The sequence below is a fragment of the Pleurodeles waltl genome, chromosome 3_1, assembly GCF_031143425.1.
Source record: "Pleurodeles waltl isolate 20211129_DDA chromosome 3_1, aPleWal1.hap1.20221129, whole genome shotgun sequence".
Lineage (NCBI taxonomy): Eukaryota > Metazoa > Chordata > Amphibia > Caudata > Salamandridae > Pleurodeles > Pleurodeles waltl.
Window position 1 is genome coordinate 1,808,045,797 of NC_090440.1, and position 18,688 is coordinate 1,808,064,484.

Consider the following 18,688-nt stretch of genomic DNA (forward strand, 5'->3'; position numbering starts at 1 on the left):
ATTCTAACATAAACTCCCTTCAGGTGTAACAAAACAGGGTGTTTATGCAACTTCTGGGTGTCCCTCCTTCATGCCTTCCTATATATTTTACATCAGGAGCTAGGGATGGATTTTGCCGAAGATATCATTAAACTTGACCACATGACTTTGTGGTGCTCCACTTGGGCGAACCCTCATGCCTCGTTAAATAGAGAGATCATCATTGATTGCTTTAAGTGTGAGAAAGGCACAAATATCTTGTGGCTTGATTATATATATACTGAACTCACAAAGTAGGGAGGCTTCCACTTTTCACCAATCCCTCGTCAATTTGTAAAGTGGAGTTACTTTGGGTAAAATCTACATTTAAGGAAATGGTGACATCCCTTAGAGAGGATATAGAACTAAAAAAATCAATGCCCAACAAAAAGTATGTGGAGATTCAAACTTTTGGAACCATATCTAGAGTGGATTGATGGCTCCTGGGACAGGTTATTACTCACTAGGTTCAGGTTAGGCTTTGTAAGGTGGGATCTTGGTTTTCTCCTTGGCCAATTTGAGCCCTCAAAATTCCTGAAATGCCCCTGTAATGAGTCTTCATAGCAAAAGTTTGTTGCATTTTGTTCTTTTCTCTAAGTTCTAAAATGACCTTACTAAGAGGTATTTAACCCCAGTTTTACGGTAGCAGGGGCTTTGATCCTCAAGATCAGCCCTAGAGTATTTGCAACAGCTTGATTCCCCATCTAATCGTGTCAGTACATGTTCTTTCTTCAAATGCACAATTACCAGAAGAAACTCTTTAATGTTTGAATAACCGTTCACCCAGTAGTTTCAAGTTTTATATTGAATTTCAAATTGCACCTTTTTTTAAATGTTCTTCACTTTGCATGGTTCTACTGATCATGCAATGTAATAGTTTGTTTGACACTTTTTAACTGTGCCTTTTAATTCTATGTATGTTTTCGTAACTAGGGGGAATGTTTTGTTGTTTATTTTAGCTGTTGTTAGTGTGTGCTTTTAGGGTCATTGATGTGTCTGAAATAAAGCGTTTTGATGATGATAATGATTATAGTAGGGCTTCGTTGGAAGCAAAGATTAGAGCATTGCCATAATCAAGCCGAATAATTATCACTAATTATTACATTCAACATTGGGTTACAGTAGGTCCCTGTTCAATAATTCAGATATCATGTTCAGATATGTAGTCAGGTTGTCCGTAATGGGTCTTTGCAAAGGGTGTAGTGATGTGTGCTAATCACAGCACTGCCATATCCCAATATTCATGCAGTCCCAGTGCTATTTAGCTACACTCCCCTTACAGCCAGGTCACTGTAGACCTCAGTATAAACAGTGGCAAGCAGCTGTCAAGAAATATAAGACAAGTACAAAATAATTTTGTGCAACCGGGAAAAGCGGCATAAAAGAAGAAAGAATCAGCATTCTTTCATTAAATACAGCTTACAAATTCATGGAGTGCCAATGTTGCCATTTATGATGATGTATCTTGTACAACCTGCTGGGTTTAATGTGCTGAGACAAAGCATGCTATCAGTTGCCAATCTTACAGTGACTGTGGGATGGTGATGATGCATGCCAATTTGTGGTGTGACCACCAGAATTTGTTTTCCTGTTAGATGCCAACCAGATTCCACTGGTCTCTATAATGATCCATGTATAAACAATGCAAGTTTTCATCCAAGAGCTCTTTGATCTTGTCCATGAATCAGTAGCAGTGGCATGTGCCAATTTATGTTTTCATTGATTAGATTATGGAGGATAACCTGGTGCTGTTGGTGGGCAGTGACTGGAGTACAGGTAAGCATACATTAGGGTGAGCTAAACACTGTTGTCAGTGTGTCCTTGAAATTGCCAGGTGGAAGGAAGAAGTAGTTCAAGTTCATAGTGAATTTGGTTTAGGAAAGAAGGCATGGCTCTTGGTGACTGTTTGACTTGGTAACTTTAAGAACTGTGATTTTAGTTTGTGAAGAATTGAAAGGAATGGTGGCAAACGAGTAAATGCTCACATAGTAGAGATAGATAGGTGGATAATGTGAGGGATGTTGGCTGTAATTTAAGACATTAGAATTATGTATGGACGTTTGTCATTTTCATGAGTAAACCTTGAATATTTGGTTAGTAGGGAGGTGTATCTGGAAGAAATTGAGTGAACAGGTTTAATTGCACTATATTATTATGGCCCAAATCTAAATTTGTGAGAATTATAAGAGATGTATCGGGTGAAAGCATGCCACGGATGTTGAAAATTTAGCTAATAGCTCTGGGTAGGTGGTAGCAAGTGACAATATAAACAGTGAATGATGCAAAGGGGGAGGGATGAAGATTCAGTGCTTGGGTTGCTAAACTTGTGAGTGATCTGTTGATAAAGAGGGCTTTATTTTTGTATTTCTATTGCTGCAATGTTTGTGAGAAACAATGATATATTCAGTATATCCAGTTCTGCTGGAGTGGCTGTATCTTGTGACTTGATCCATAAATCTGTGATAGCTGTGGAGTATGGTGAATACAACATATTCACAACATAAGTAGGAAGTTTGAAATGTAGCAGGCATTCTGTAGACAAAAGAGGACAGAGAAAAGTTTAGTTTTGTCAGCTTAGCATTTAGTCAACAAGAGTAAATCAGGTGGTTGGTAGAGGTTTATATAATCTTTGACAAGGTATAATGGGAAGGGTAAAAAAGAAAGATGTTAGAGATTTTGTGATGGCAGCAATTGTGCTCATATTGGTAAATTAACCTTTGAAGGAAGAGAGATACTGGGAGGAGGAGCCCATGATAGGTTTTAGTGTAATAGTTGATGTTGGACTTGTAGTTCGAAAATTGAGGAAATGGAAGACTGGGATTGAAGCATATGTAAACTTCAAATTGTGTATAATGCAAACTAATGTATCAAGGCAATTCCTCTAGAAGCAAAACTCAAACTGCAATCAGAATTCACAAAGGGAACAAATGTCATGGTGGGACAATGGGAGCAAAATTCTGAGTGAGATCAAATTTCAAAGTGGGAGCAGAATTAAGGGTGTCATAATTTGAAACCAGGGATGGTTCCACAGGTTCATGTTGAATAAATGTGGGCACAAACTGTATCTGATTTACACTTTTGTTAGTGGGGTGTATTTTAACATCCCTCCCTTTGCTGCTCCTTGATTTTCCACTTGATCCTCTTGCTTTTGGGATTTCCAAATTCCCAGTGACACTCCCTGACCACTCTTACATGTTCATCCCAGTGGTAAGTTTATGTCTGCAGAGAAATTTGTACATATGGATTATTGTTACCTAAAAAAGAGACAAGAAGGTCTGTCATGCAGGTGTATGCATGTAACTTTGTGAGTTGGCATTTATGAGTACATGAAGCTGTACTACTGCTTATTCTTGTAAATCACTTAGTGAATCGGGCCTACTATGCATACAACTTTCCAGCTTCGTGTTCTTAATGTTCAGGTTTGGAGACGCTGTATATGTGCTTAGCTCTACGATGAAACACTAGCCATAGCTTAATAGTTACAATATGGTAGATTGATTCATCTGACTAGACCATTCTTCACACTATTTATGGGGAAAATAAACAAATTGAGCCACAAAGTGGTATGAAGTACAAATGGTTAACATGTCCTAATCCTCTTGAATCTCTGTTTGCATCTTTTGTACACAGAGCACAATTTGCATAGCACATAGTATGCCAGTAGTACATATTACAAACACAATAAGATCTCATAAACATGTGTTAGTTTGACCATACTTCTATATCCTAAAAAACACATATAGTTCATTTGTGCCTAGCATGTTACATACTGCATAGAATTTTCAAGAACACTGTCATTTAAACACTTTTCTTGGATATTGTTTCTCCTGTTGAGTTAGCTCAACTTTCTAAGAGGCATATAACAAAGTCTGTAATGATGTGCTTTGTATCATGTATTGTGCACACACTTTGCATTATAATTCATATTTGTCCAAGCAGTGATGCCAATGATGATATCATTGGTGATGTCATATGGAATATGGTCAGTGAAATTACTCATGATGTAATTTGAGATGTCATCAGTGATGCCATGTGTGAGGTCATCAGTAGTGCATCTGGTGACTGCAGTTTATGGTTTGGGTAATTCAGTGTCATAGAATATTTGGCAAATTTCAATGTGTGCAGGTTTGTTTTGGAACTTTAACATTACTTATTGTTTTTTAAATGAATTTCTATTTTTTTTTTTGCAAACAAATGTTAAGAGGCTGTGAGCTGCTTGAACCACAACTTACAGTAAACAGTTTTCTCATTGAATTTAAGAGTCATTTTGTTAGAAATGGGGTCTCTAGTTGTCAGATGTGTGCACCCTTGTCTAAGTAGGGGTCACAATCCTAGTCAGGGTAAGACACACAGAGTCGGAATTATCCTGCGCACACCCTCTGGTAGCTTGGCACTGAGCAGTCAGGCTTAGCTTAGAAGGCAACTTGAAAAGTATTTGTGCAATAAATCATACAGTAACACAGTGAAAACACCCCAAAAATACACCACACAGGACTAGACAAATAGTTCATATTTATCTGAATAAAATAGGGTCAAAACAATAAAGCTTCAATAAGCACAAGTTGAAATATCAGTTTTGCAAGTTTAAAAAGAGTCTTAACTCTTAGTAATCAACAGTTGTCTCTTGATTACACAAAGTACCTGGCTAGCGTCAAAAATAACACGCACGGAGACCACAGAGGAGTAGATGTGGGGAAAAATAAGGGGTGCGTTGGATTTTCCAATGCGGCACAGACGTTGTGTTGTTTCTTTCCACGCTGCAAGGGGATTGTGTAGTTCTTCGGCATGCAGTTTTGGTTCTTCACTGCAATGCGGGGATCTTTTTGATGCCCAGGGAAGATGCTTCAAACTTCTGGACATGCTGGAAGAAGTCACAGGTGTTGCGTCAATCTGGGTGGGCGATGTGTCGAATTTTCTGTCTCATGTCAGGTCCTGCCTTGATTTTCCACTCAGGGAATTGGCTATGTCATTCTGGTTCAGCTATGCATCAATCCGGTAGGGCAGTGCATGGAATTTTCTGTTGCAAGGCAGGTGCTGCGTCTAATGTCCACTCAGGCAGTGGGGCTGCATCGTTCCGGTATGGCTGGTCGGGCGATTTCTCAGTCGCAAGGCAGACTGTGCTTTGTTTCCCGCAAGCTGTGCATTGATGTTCGGCGCACAAGGACTTTTCCTGAAGAGATTAGGTATTTTTGGCCCTGAGACTTCAGAAAACAGGAGGAAAACTCAGCCCAAGCCCTTGGAGAGCACTTCTCAGCAAATTCAGAGGTTAGCAGGGCAGCAGGACAACAGCAGGGCAGCAGTCCTTCTCAGCAAAGTAGTCTGGATGAGTCCTTCAGCATCCAGGCAGTTCCTCTTGGCAGGTTGCAGGTTCAGGTCCAGAAGTGTCTGAGTTGGTGGGATCAGAGACCCATTTTATATACCCAAAAATGCCTTTGAAGTTGGGGAGACTTCAAGGAGTGGTTTTGAAGTTCACAAGTTCCCCTTACAGTACAGGTCTGCCTGGCAGGGTCCCAGTAGGGGGTTTGACAGTCCATTGTGTGAAGGCAGGCCACTAGACTTTGAAATGTGTCAGCCCCTCCACCGTTCCAGCCCAGAAAGAGCCATTTGGTATGCAGATGAGTGCAGGTGTGACCGAGTGTCCTGTGCTTGTGGTTCTCAGGGTGAAATGCACAAGGAAACTGCAAACCAGCCCAGCCCAGACTTTAATTGGAGACAGGCTGTAAAGCACAGATGGATTTTAAGTGCAGAGAAATTCCCACTTTCTAAAAGTGGCATTTCTAAAATAGTAATGTAAATTCCAACCTCACCCAATAAGCAGGGTTTTCTATTACCATTCTGGCCATACTAAATATGTTCTAGTAATATGTGGCTGATCAGAATCTACCACTCAAACAGTATATGAGGGTAGTCCTAATGGTATCCTATGAATGAACAGGCCTCACAGTAGTGGAAAACGAATTTAGGAGTTTTCCACTGTCAGGGCATATAAAACACACATACAGGTCCTGCCTTTTAACTACATAACACACTCACTGCCTATGAGTTACCCAGGGAGATTTATATGTAGAAAAAGGGGAGTGTAAGGCTTGGAAGGTACTTTTAAATGCCAAGAGGAAGTGGCAGTGAAACTGCATACACAGGCCTTACAATGGCAGGCCTAAGGTGTGTTTAAGGGGCTACTTATGTGTGTGGCACAACCAGTGCTGCAGGCCCACTAGCAGCATTCAATTTACAGGCCCTGGGCACATGTAATGCACTTTACTAGGGACTCACAAGTAAATAAAATCTGCCCATTGGGAATGAACCAAAGTTACCATGTTTTTAGGGAGAGAGCACATGCACTTTAGCACTGGTTAGCCGTGGTAAAGTGTCCAGAGTCCTAAAGCCATCAAAAATATGGTCAGAAAAAGAAGAGGAAAAAGGCAAAATGTTGGGGGTGACCCTGCAGAGAGACCATTTCCAACACATTTGATACTACATTTAACACCTTTGGTATTGTTATAATGCACAATGACCGTCTTTTCAAGGAGCTAGATACACATACAAACAAACATACAGTATGTTTATCTTCTCAAAAATGCTGCTGTGATGTCTTCTCCTTCCTATATTTAAGAAAGGGGAATGATCTTAGCAAGCAAAATGGAGATAACCAAGTAAAAACACGTTTATAAATCTGTGGACAAATGACAAAGTTACAGCTGACTACCTTGCTCTGACAGAGAGCAGCATCCTAGTCCGACAGAACATTTATGTGAAAGAGGTAGCTGTCAGATGTAGATTTACATCTCCTTCTCCGTTTCCTCTTTTATCTTTTGAAACCATATAACCTCTGCTACAGTGTTTTTTCACTGCGATAGAAAAAAACAAAATCAATTCTGGAATGGTGGCATTTGTAGTTTAAAACTGTAAATTATGATCTTTTGAAAATGTCATAAAAATAACGGCACCATTGGATTTCTCTCAATGAATGCTGATGAAAAAAAATGGGAAATGTCCTGGGGGAATCGAGAGCAACATTCTAAATTCCCAACAATTCCTGATTTCTGATGGTAACCTCTCAGTAAATGTGTAACCCCCAATAATCCCTCTCACAAGAAACAAAGATGCCCCCTGTATAGGTATATCCAGGGAAAAAGAAATGCCCGAACTAACTCTGGGGCACGATCAATGAAGCACTTACTGCTGTTCTCTCTTCATTTTCTCAATCACACCTTACCTTATTTCTATTTATCATTCAAACTTGTCCCACGTTTTCCATTATTTCGAGCAAACATACGTATTCTGACTTGCTAAAATGTGCACCTAGAGTTTTTTTTAATGAAATATAACCAACATGATTCTGGCACATTTTGTGCGTCTGGTAGATCCTCAGGAGCTCGCAGTGCCCGTATGCCCTCGACCTATATTGTTCAAAAACATAGACATGTTCTCGATCTTCAGCTGAAGGGATATTGTAGGTTCCATTTTAAACCTACATGCCACGAAAATTCACGGTCATGGTAAGCAATAGAATAATATGTCATCCCAAGTGAACTGCTCAAGTCCTTGTCCTTAGACTTCACAAATATGACAAATGACACCCTCAATGACAGCACTCGTAACTTCCCCCATATTCAGCATACAACTTTGGGGTATTGGGAAAAATCCCAAAATCCTACTGGATTTATTAAATTTTCCAGTTAATCACACTCGGATGTAGGATAAATGATAATATTTCTATTAATTTAACCCAATATGTTTGCAACATATTTATCTCCTAAAATACTGAACGGATTTACATCAAAAGGTCTCGTTCTCAGTAAAGGTCTTGTTTCAAATTGTTTTTCTGTGTAATTCCATTGTCTAAAATGGAAAATGCTTCTTTTTACCCATTTTTAAAGCCCCCGTCCAATTAAATGCACCAGAGTTACACTTACTACAATGAAATGTATCTGAATGCACTAATTATGCATCAACTGGTGTGTGGATTTAACAGCTGACATCCAAACTATGTGAATAGTATAAACAAAAAGTCCTTTCCACTGGTAAGAAAAACATAACCATAATTAGAATGTTGCTATCTTACTTAGTAAAATATATTGTTAGAGCTAGAGTTGGCAGAAAGTGGGGAGGAGTGCACTCTTTGGAATACCAGCACACAATTTGTCCAGGTGCATTTTGGTAAATGCAGTGCATGATAACACACACTGTTGAAAGTTTTTAGTAGTCACAATTGTTGGTCCAGCCAGTATTGTGTATCTCTAGACGTGTTTCAGGATATCTATCCTTTTTCAGGAGAGAGTAATCCTTTCATGTTTGAGGTGCTTGCAATGTTTCTCACAGTCATCTCAGATTTTTGTACCACTCTCAGAGTGTAGGTGCCTCCCAATATCTTAACTAGGAGTCAATCACAAAAGGGAGGCGGCAACACTCTGCCTGCATACCAGAATACAATTCGCCCAGGTGCATTGTGGTAAATGCAGTGCATAATAACACTCACTTTAGTTAAATCTTTAACCTTTGTTGGTACAGTCAGTGCTGAGTATCTCTAGACATGTTTCAGGATAATTTTACATATTAAGTACAGGGCAACACTTTAAATGTGTCAATTTTTTTAAAATTGTATGTGCTTATGCTATGCTGCTATAACAAAGCCTATTTACATTTTCTACTGCAACCATATATTTTGTGGATTCCTCAGCACAGTTGGCATGGCCAGATTGCTACCTTGTTGCTTTTAAAAATATGCACTCTTCAAAATTTCACTTTTACTGTCCACTCAGCTCCCCAACAAACTTTCCTGCTAAACTCCAGGACCTAAGCATTCCATCAGCATTCACTGTGGGGGGTTAAGCCTCCCCTCTCCTCTCCCATTAAGTTAATAATGGTAACAAGTTATGCCCAGCGCTTAGAAGAAGCAAAAGTGTCCTGTCAATTCTATATAAAAAATCACGTTATTAATAGAAACACTGGAAAACCTGTCTGTCAAGCACACACTTTTGCATTGCACGCGTTGCATCTTAACATATGTCCACCAAGTGGTGGGGGCCAAACACGTGGGTCTGGAGCCTTTCCAATCACCACGCTTGAGCGCACTACCACTCAGATCTCGTCCTGGAAGGTTTTGAGTGGCAGTGGAGAGGGTTCCAGTTGCCACGCAGACAGTCAGGGGTGACATAGGCTAGTGTCAATGTGTAACACCTGTAAATCTGACTTCTCTGCAGCGGTACTTCCTACTTCCGAAAAATAATCCGGATAAACTGAGACATGTAAACAATCGAAAATATGTGCTTGATGTAACAACTGTATATTTTGTACATTTGTAATTTGGAAAACCAAGACATTTTGCGCTTTGATTGAACTAAAAGTTTCAAATTTTGGAGTTTTAACAATTCCAAAACAATCTTTTGTGTGGATCTAATTAACTGTACCTGTTAAAAATAATATACAGATTACACAAAGTATTCTCTGAAGCAAAGGTGGCAGAAGCATCTCAGTGTCACTAAGAATAACGATGTTAAAGCAGCAATTAAGCTATAGATTTTGCTGCTGCACGCTCAATACAGGACACCGATATATTCAATCTACTAGTTATCAACTGGTGGATTAAACACTAAAAACTGTGAACTTTGTTTTTAATATTATTCATGAATTGCACAGTATGCTTTTATAAGGAAAAGCGAATAACTTGCGATAAATGTATCAACATAAGTTTGTGATAACTATAGATTATATAGTTATCACGAACCCATATGGCTGTATTTCACACTACGAACTTCATACAATGTTTAAACTGTTTAAAAGCACTCTAGATATTGAATTATTGCCCTAGAACCTAAACATTATTGTATTGCATTTACAGAACACTTTTGTATGGTGCTTGGTGTGTGTATTCTGCACATGGCAGAGTTATCTCAGGGCACGAAAATAGGTATGGGGAAGTTTTTATTACACAGGCATAAACTATCATTTGCAGCATTTAAATTTTTGCTTGTTTCGCAAGATTCCAGAAATTACTCAAGGCTGTTTGGGTAAAAATCCCACTAAGAGAACGGGAACAAAGTAAACAACCAGAACATGAGCAGCTGTTGTTCGTTGACTTGCGTCCTCAAGCAGTGGATATGTGGATACATTTTGCACTGAAATTAAATGCACCAAATGTTAGATTTTGATTTTTGTATAATTTCACATACATTTTCTGAAACTTCTCACAATTATGCAAAAGGAAGTTACACAAATTTCACACACATCTATATAATACTTTATCCCAATACATCTTTAAATTGGGTGTAGGACAGTTACTCATATTTCTAATAGTTAAAAACAATACTAGCTCATCTGTGATAATAATAGTGTGGATATTTGTTATTTGTGATTAGTACACGTTATCTGTAATACTTTGGCTGATGAAGCAGCCAAATCCGCAGTAGCTACGGCTTTAGTGGCTGCAGTGACTCGTTCCCATATGAGATTGGATAATGAAATAGTGACTGCTGTGAAAAGCTTCGGCTGAAGACAAGTCAAGGATACCCTACAAAATATTCGGACCACATCAGTGCACAGAATGTTGCCTATGCAACACTTCCTGGGGTTGGAGATCGAGCAATCCTCAATGAAGAACACAGATTAGATTTAGTAAAAGCAGTACACAAGGGTGTCGCTTCTGCTCCTGCTGGTATTTCGGCCACAATAACACTCTTACAGAAAAGATTCTGGTGGCCGGGTCTATATAAACAGAGAAAGCAATATGTCCTTTGTCCTGACATCTGCCAGCAGATAAAGGGCTCTAATATCAAACGCCCACTGCAGACATCCCTCATAGTGAACTTGCTCCTGTTTTTCCAGAGTCTGGCTCTGGTTACTTCATCGACATTGATGACTTTTCTTCAGACTCATCAACTCAAGCAATTGAAAATGATTCAAAGACACACAAGCTATATCTATGGCTTAAAATGAACTACTTGATATATCCCTGGAACTATTTATGGTTCTGCCTAATATTTTCTACCTTATTTCTATGGAATTCTATTAGTTTCGTGACAGTTTTTTCTTACTTATAAATGGTCATTACATTCCTGAACACGCAATTGTTGCGCTAGTAGATGAAGTTTTAACTCCACATCATTCCTCACACAAGGTTTGCAGAGATTTGTCTCCGGTGTACATTTCAGCTGTCCCTTTTTCTGATGGGATTGTGTGGGACAACGTTCCCTTTGAAATATACGGGCCTAATGAGGTCATTCAAATTTCATATGTATTCAAAATATCCATGACAAATGTTATCACTCCTGATGTTGTATCCGAAGATTGGGATGTCCAGACAGTTGATTCTATGTTAACTGAAATGAAGGACTATTCAATATTAGAAAGTGATAATGTATATGTAAATACAATGAATTATGGGGAAATGTTCTGCTACAATAATTGAGGCCATTACTACCTGCACAGTGCAACTAGACATAGACCAGTACTTAATTACACATAGCGGGAACATTGTTCAATGCCACCGGTGGGAAGCCCAAAAAATTATTTAGGAAAATTCACTTATTTTTCTGGGCATGACACAAGAAATACCGAGTCATATTTTATAAAATTGCTTCCTTCAAAAATTAGGCAAATGTTCCTAACAGATACAAAACTGATATATTCAGGTGTCTTTGTTTCCCGTCTTACCATTGAAGGTTACGATTACTGGAAGAACAATATTGATTTAAAGAGTGTATGGGGGACACAAGATTGGCAAATGCAGGGTAGGGAGGCCTTGTTTAGAGCATGCCTAATTACTGTACACATTTTTCTTTAAATTACACTGTTCAACAGACATCCTGCCACGGGTTAGCAAAAATAAAAGAAATGAACACGCCCAGTATCCCCACACGGGTAAATTGAATGATTAGCAATTCTTCCTGAATAACACCGAAGAAGAGCTAGATGCAAACGTTCAGGCTGGTACCTATAATTATTCACTTTCCAGTCCCTGCAGGTGGTTAGTTTGACCAGTAGACACAAATGGATGTCAGGCTCATTTTTTAAACTCCTCTGGGGGTTTTAAGATTAGCCGGCCAGATCCTCGCTTCATCTCAGGTCAACACACGGGGATAGTTACTACATATAGTGTGGGTAAACTGTATCAACAATGGGTACTGTCTAACACATTAGCAGCAGTTAAAGAACACCTGAACACACTTTCTGAAGATATAGACTTGCAGGACTTCCTGTTAGGTCCTAGGAAACAGCACTCTAAAAGATTTGTATATGCTAGGTATAATGAGATTTGGAAACTTTCTTAGATAAAAGCTGCTGCACTTTTAAGGCAGATAGATAAGGAAAACTTAGAAAAGGCTTTGGCGGTAGTCGATAACGGAATGAACATTCTGTCCAACAGAATTTATTGACTCACAAACATAGGCCCTCATTACAACCCTGGCGGTCGGTGTTAAAGCAGCGGTAAGACTGCCAACAGGCCAGAGGTAAAAAAAATGGAATCACGACCATGGCAGAAACCACCAACATAAACAGCCACTTTAACACTCCGACAGCCACGGCAATAGAAACAAACACTGCGGCGATCACTGCCAACAGACAGGCGGAAGACAATGTACCGCCCACACTATTATGAGAGGCCAATCCACCACCTTTTCCGGGGCGGAACCAATGCGAACAAAAACACGGCGGAAACAGGACTTGGAAGGGAAAACACTCACCTCTACACATTTCACGAGGAACCAGGACGCCATGGAGCCAGAACTCCAAATACTCCCTGCAATGGTATTCCTGTTCCTCTACCAGGAGCACGAAAGACGGCGGCGACGACCACGGTGAGTACTGCACCTAAAACACAGGGGAGGGGGGAGGGAAAAGAGAGTGACACACACAAGCAACATGCAACACCCTCACCCCCACCCTCACCCTCACCCTCACCCTCACCCACAACACCATACACACAAACACATGCTGCAACATTACATATACACCCCCCACCCCCCTGGAAGAATGCAAGGACAACAGGAAATGAGTTGAGCTATTATAATAAATAAAAATCCATTAGTCAAAACTTGAAATACAGAATAAACAATTATGTACACCAACTACACAAGTCCGGATAGTGCACCATTCATAGTCCTTGGAGCACTGGGCCCAAAATGCATGGGCGAGGCCCACACTCGATACCAGACTCCAAACGGAGAGAACACTGCAGGGGCATCAGATCGAAATGAAACAGGCACCTCAGGTGGAACGGAAGGGGGGGCACCTCAGTCGGATGAGTGCACAACGCCAGCTCCACGAGGGGGCCTAATGCACACTGCTGTATCCTGGGGAGTGCAAAGCCACAGTCTCTCAAGTCTCTCAAGTGGGTGGGTTGCCCACTGCTGTATCCTGGGGAGTGCAAAGCCACAGTCTCTCAAGTATCTCAAGTGGGTGGGTTGCCCACTGCTTTATCCCCGGGAGTGCAAAGCCACAGTCTCTTAAGTCTCTCAAGTGGGTTGGATGCCCACTGCTTTATCCTGGGGAGTGCAAAGCCACAGTCTCTCAAGTCTCTCAAGTGGGTTGGATGCCCACTGCTCCATCCTGGGGAGTGCAAAGCCACGGTCTCTCAAGTGGGTGGGTTGCCCACTGCTTTATCCTGGGGAGTGCAAAGCCTCAGTCTCTCAAGTCTCTCAAGTGTGTGGGTTGCCCACTGCTCCATCCTGGGGAGTGCAAAGCCACAGTCTCTCAAGTCTCTCAAGTGGGTGGGTTGCCCCCTGCTTTATCCTGGGGAATGCAAAGCCACAGTCTCTCAAGTTTCTCAAGTGGGTGGGTTGCCCACTGCTCTATCCGGGGGAGTGCAAAGCCACAGTCTCTCAAGTGGGTGGGTTGCCCACTGTGTTATCCTGGGGAGTGAAAAACCACAGTCTCTCAAGTGGATAACAGTCTCCACTGGTTGTGGAGGGGGCTTGGTGCCAGAGTGCTTCATCCTGCCAAGGACTGAAGTAGTAGATGCCTTTCTCCACTGGTTTTGGAGGGGGCTTTGTGCCCTGAGTGCTTCATCCTGCCAAGGACTGAGGTAGTGGATGTGATACTCCACTGGTGCTGGATGGGGCTTTGTGCCCAGAGTGCTTCATCCTGCCAAGGACTGAGGTAGTGGATGCCTTTCTCCACTGGTTCTGGAGGGGGCTTGGTGCCCAGAGTGCTTCATCCTGCCAAGGACAGAGGTAGTGGATGTGATACTCCACTGACAGTGGTGCAACATGCAAGCTGCCCAGGCTCCTGTAACTGACCACCGGCCTCGTACGACTGACCATTGGGGATGGCAGCCATGTCTGCGGTGATGCCACTGCCTCAGGATGTCACGGGCCGCTGGCAGTGCTGGCGGCGGGTTCTGTGGCATCGGTGCTTGCAGCGGACTATGTGGCATCGGAGCTTGCGGCGGGCTCTGTGGCATCGGTGCTGGTGGCCGGGTCTGTGGCATCGGTGCTTGCGGTGGGCTCTGTGGCATCGGTGCTGGTGGCGGGCTCTGTGGCATCAGTGCTGGTGGCGGGCTCTGTGGCATCGGTGCTGGCAGTGGGCTCAGTGCCATCAGTGCTGGTGGCAGGCTCAGTGGCCGCGTGCTGGCTGCGGTCTTTGTGGCAGCAGTGCTGGTGGCGGGCTCAGTGACTGCGGTGCTGGTGGCGGTGCAGGTGGCGGTGCTGGTGGCGGTCTTGTCCGCCGTGCAGGTTGGCGTCAACGTGGACCTGCCCTTGATTTTCTGGCCCTTCCCCACCTTGGATGGTGGCGCAGCTGTCTTGCCACTATCCACTTTTGTTTTGCCTGAGCCCTTGGTGGCAGGTGTTTTCGCCTTCTCCCTCCGGGATGTGGGCAACTTTTTTTTACTTTTGGCGGTGGCGGAATGTCCTTGCCCTCGCTCCATGGAACACTGGCAGCCCTGTTGGTTGGCGCACTCCAAAAGCCTGCAGTTGCTGGCACCACTGTGCCCAGTGATGTGGTGGCTGAGGTGCTGGGTTGGGACCTGGAAAGGCGGGCCCTAGGGGAAGGGCGGGGGGAGGTGTAGGGAAGAGGTCAATATTGGACAGGAAAAGCTTTTTAGACACACTGGGACGGGTAGATAGAGGGGGTTTGGGAGTGGAGGAAGAGGTAGTGGTTGTAGGAGGTGTACGTTTGCTGACTTTGGGTGAAGGTGCATGGGCTGGAGGCTGTTGTGAGGTGGATGGCTGCTGTGTGGGTGTGTGGCTGCATTTGTGTAGTTTGGGAGGAGGGCTCACAGACACACTGGTAGAGGACACAGGGGATGTGTGAATGGTAGTGGGGGTGGGGAGTGCACGTGAGCGGTGTGTGGTGATGGGCGTGCTGGTGATGGAGATAGTGGCTGAAGATGTAGTGCATGCAGGTGTGAGCGGAGATGAGACAGGGAGGGAGGACGATGACGTGGAGGAGGGGGACACAGTGGAGGCAGTTGATGTTGGTATGTGTGCATGGGTTTGATGCTTGTGTGAGTGCCTGTGGGATGTGTGGTGCTTATGTTTGCCAGAGCTACCCTTGTGTGTTGAGGTGTATGCATGCTGGTCTGATGGTGTGCTTGGGATAGGCTGAGGTACAGGGGATTGGGTCTGGGTGGAGGAAGTTGGAGGGGGGAGACTGGACACAGGGACAATGGCTGCCATCAGTGCTGAGGCCAGAGCCTGAAATGCCCTCTGTTGGGCTGCCTGGCCAGAATGAATGCCCTCCATGTATACATTTGTTTGTTGCAACTGCCTCTCTACACCCTGGATGGCATTCAGAATGGTAGACTGCCCAACAGTGAGGGATCTCAGGAGGTCAATAGCCTCCTCACTGAGGGAAGCAGGGCTGACTGGGGCAGGGCCTGAGGTGTCTGGCGCAAAGGAGATGCCCACCCCCCTGGGTGAGCGGCCACGGGACACACACTGAGGGGCTGCTGGGAGGGTGGTGCTGGTAGGGGGGGTGGCAGCTGTTCCTGTTGATGCGGGGGCACAGAGGGGCCTGCCACCGCAAGGGAGCTCCCATCAGAGGAAGAGTCACTATTGCTGATGTCACCTCCTGTCCCCTCCGTGGAGCTCCCCTTGCCCTCCGTCCCACTGAGCGCCCATCCAACTCCAGATAGGCCACCCCCAGGATCCGGAACATCAGGGGGGTCATGGTGTGACTGCCAACCCTCCCACGTTGGGAGGCCATCCCCAGCTGGGCCTCCACCGTCTTCTTCCTCCAGCAGCGAATGTCCTCCCATTTTTTACAGCAGTGGGTGCTCCGTCTGTGGTGGACCCCCAGGGTCCAGACGTCCTTGGCGTTGGCACGCCAAATATCCTTCTTCTGGTGGGCACTGACCTAGAGGAATAGTACAGAGGAAAAGGAAAATCTTTAACCATCCGGACCATCACAGTCATTGACCACCATTGACCACCCTTGCCCTGACGCACATCCACTCATGGTCCGCTCATGCAGGCCTCAGTCCCCCCCCCCTGTATCTTCCATCCACACCACTCCAAACAGGCATTGCCCATACCGCATGCTCACAGTGTACTCATCTTTTTGTCTGGAGGACCGTAGAGTAGCGTGTACTGGGGGAGGACCCCATCCACTAACTTCTCCAACTCCTCCAAAGTGAAGGCAGGGGCCCTTTCCCCAGACACATGAGCCATCGTCGCTTCCAGACTGAGGTCACAGCAGCACTTGCAATTTAGGTCCTCTCCTGTCGAAGGTCAGGTATCAAGTGAGTGAACAGACAGAAAATGGTGGTCACATCCGCAGCAGTGTGTACCGTCACTGCCGGCGTACATCGTCATTGGCTCCTGGGACCCATAGGGTCCAATGTTAACCAATGCAGGATTGCGCCGCGGTCCTCGACCGCCTACCGTAACAGTGTACAACGCCAGTGCAGTTACCTCATATCCCCTTGTCCCACCTTACAGGTCAGGCAGCCGCCATTTCAGGGGGCCACATGGCATTATTTTTCAATGCGTCACACCTCTCTAGGCCTTGCATACACACAGTGACAGGCAGATTGCGGATTGACAAATGTGTGCAATAATAATTTTTTTAATACCTCAGTTTTGGCTGACTCCCTGCTCGCTGTTCTCATCCATAGGGCACGTCTGCTGGGACAGGTGAGGAGATGGCACCATCCTCCGTTGTACAGATCGCTGGTGGACCTGTCTACAATGGAAGAGAGACACGTACTAGTCACCTACAGACTTGATCATGCAACAATCCATGAACTGTATGCCCAGTTGGAGCCAGACCTGATGTCAGCTATCCGCCATCCCACAGGAATCCCCCCTCTAATGCAGGTCCTGTCAGTACTCCATTTCCTGGCAAGTGGGTCTTTTCAAACAGTGGCCATTGCATCAGGGATGTCCCAGCATATGTTCACAAACGTGTTTGTCCAGAGTGTTGTCTGCCCTGCTGAAAAACATGTGCAGCTACATCGTTTTCCCTCAGGTGGAGGATTTGCCTACAGTGAAAGGTGACTTATCCCCGACATCATAGGTGCCATTGATGGGACACATGTGGCCTTGGTACCCCCCGCAGGAGTGGTGTGTTTGGCCGACCAGTACATCTCCCATGTGAATACCAAGTTTCCAGGCTCAGTGCACGAAGCTTACATTTTGAGGAATAGCAGCATCCCTTATGTGATGGGGCAACTCCAGGGGCACCGTGTGTGGCTAATGGGTGAGGACAAGGACCCTATACTGTGTGAATAGTTGTCTGGGGTTGTCCCTAAGGGTTAGTGTGTGTCTAACAGTTGTCTCTCGACAATTGTAGGTGACTCTGGGTACCCCAACCTGTCATGGCTACAGACCCCAGTGAGAAATCCCAGGACAAGGGCAGAGGAATGCTACAATGAGGCACATGGGCGAACTAGGAGAGTGGTCGAAAGGACCTTCGGCCTCCTGAAGGCCAGGTTCCTGTGCCTCCATATGACAGGTGGTTCTCTCTACTACTCACCAAAGAAGGTGTGCCAGATCATCGTGGACTGCTGTATGCTGCATAACCTGGCTTTGCGACAACAGGTGCCTTTTCTGCAGGAGGATGGTCCAGAAGGAGGTCTTGTGGCAGCTGTGGAGCCTGTGAACAGTGAAGAAGAGGAGGCAGAAGAAGAGGATATCGACAACAGAAACAACGTTATCCAGAAATACTTCCAGTGAGACACAGGTTAGAAGATGTCACTGGCTCACACATCTCATACAATTGTTAGATTGTCATATGTCTTTCATTTTCACCCAGTGTATGGACCCTGACTTGTCACTTTGCCTTTCCATTTCACAGATGTGGGTCCCACTGTGCGACCTCTGCTATATTACCTCATGGACTAGAGCTGTGTGATATAGGTATGTTGACAATACAATCGACATTGCTATTTTCCTTAGTTATTGCAAACACACATTTGTGAAAGCACAGACTGCCTCCAGATTGTTTTGTGATTCAAGGGTGTTTATTTCAGTGCCAAATATTGGAGGGGGTTGTAAAATGGGCAGGGGTGATGGTGGCGAATTGTACATGGCAGAGTCCAGTCTATTTGTTTCACAGGTGCATTGCCCAAAGGGGCATAGGAAGTGGAGCTAGGGCAGTTGATGGATGGACAGGGTGATGAAGTGGGACAGAAGGATGACATTCAGGGTGGTCTCATTTCCTGGCGGGGGTCTTGGCATTGTTCTCCATCTTTGTCCTGGATCCTGGATCTCAGGGACCATTTGCGGGG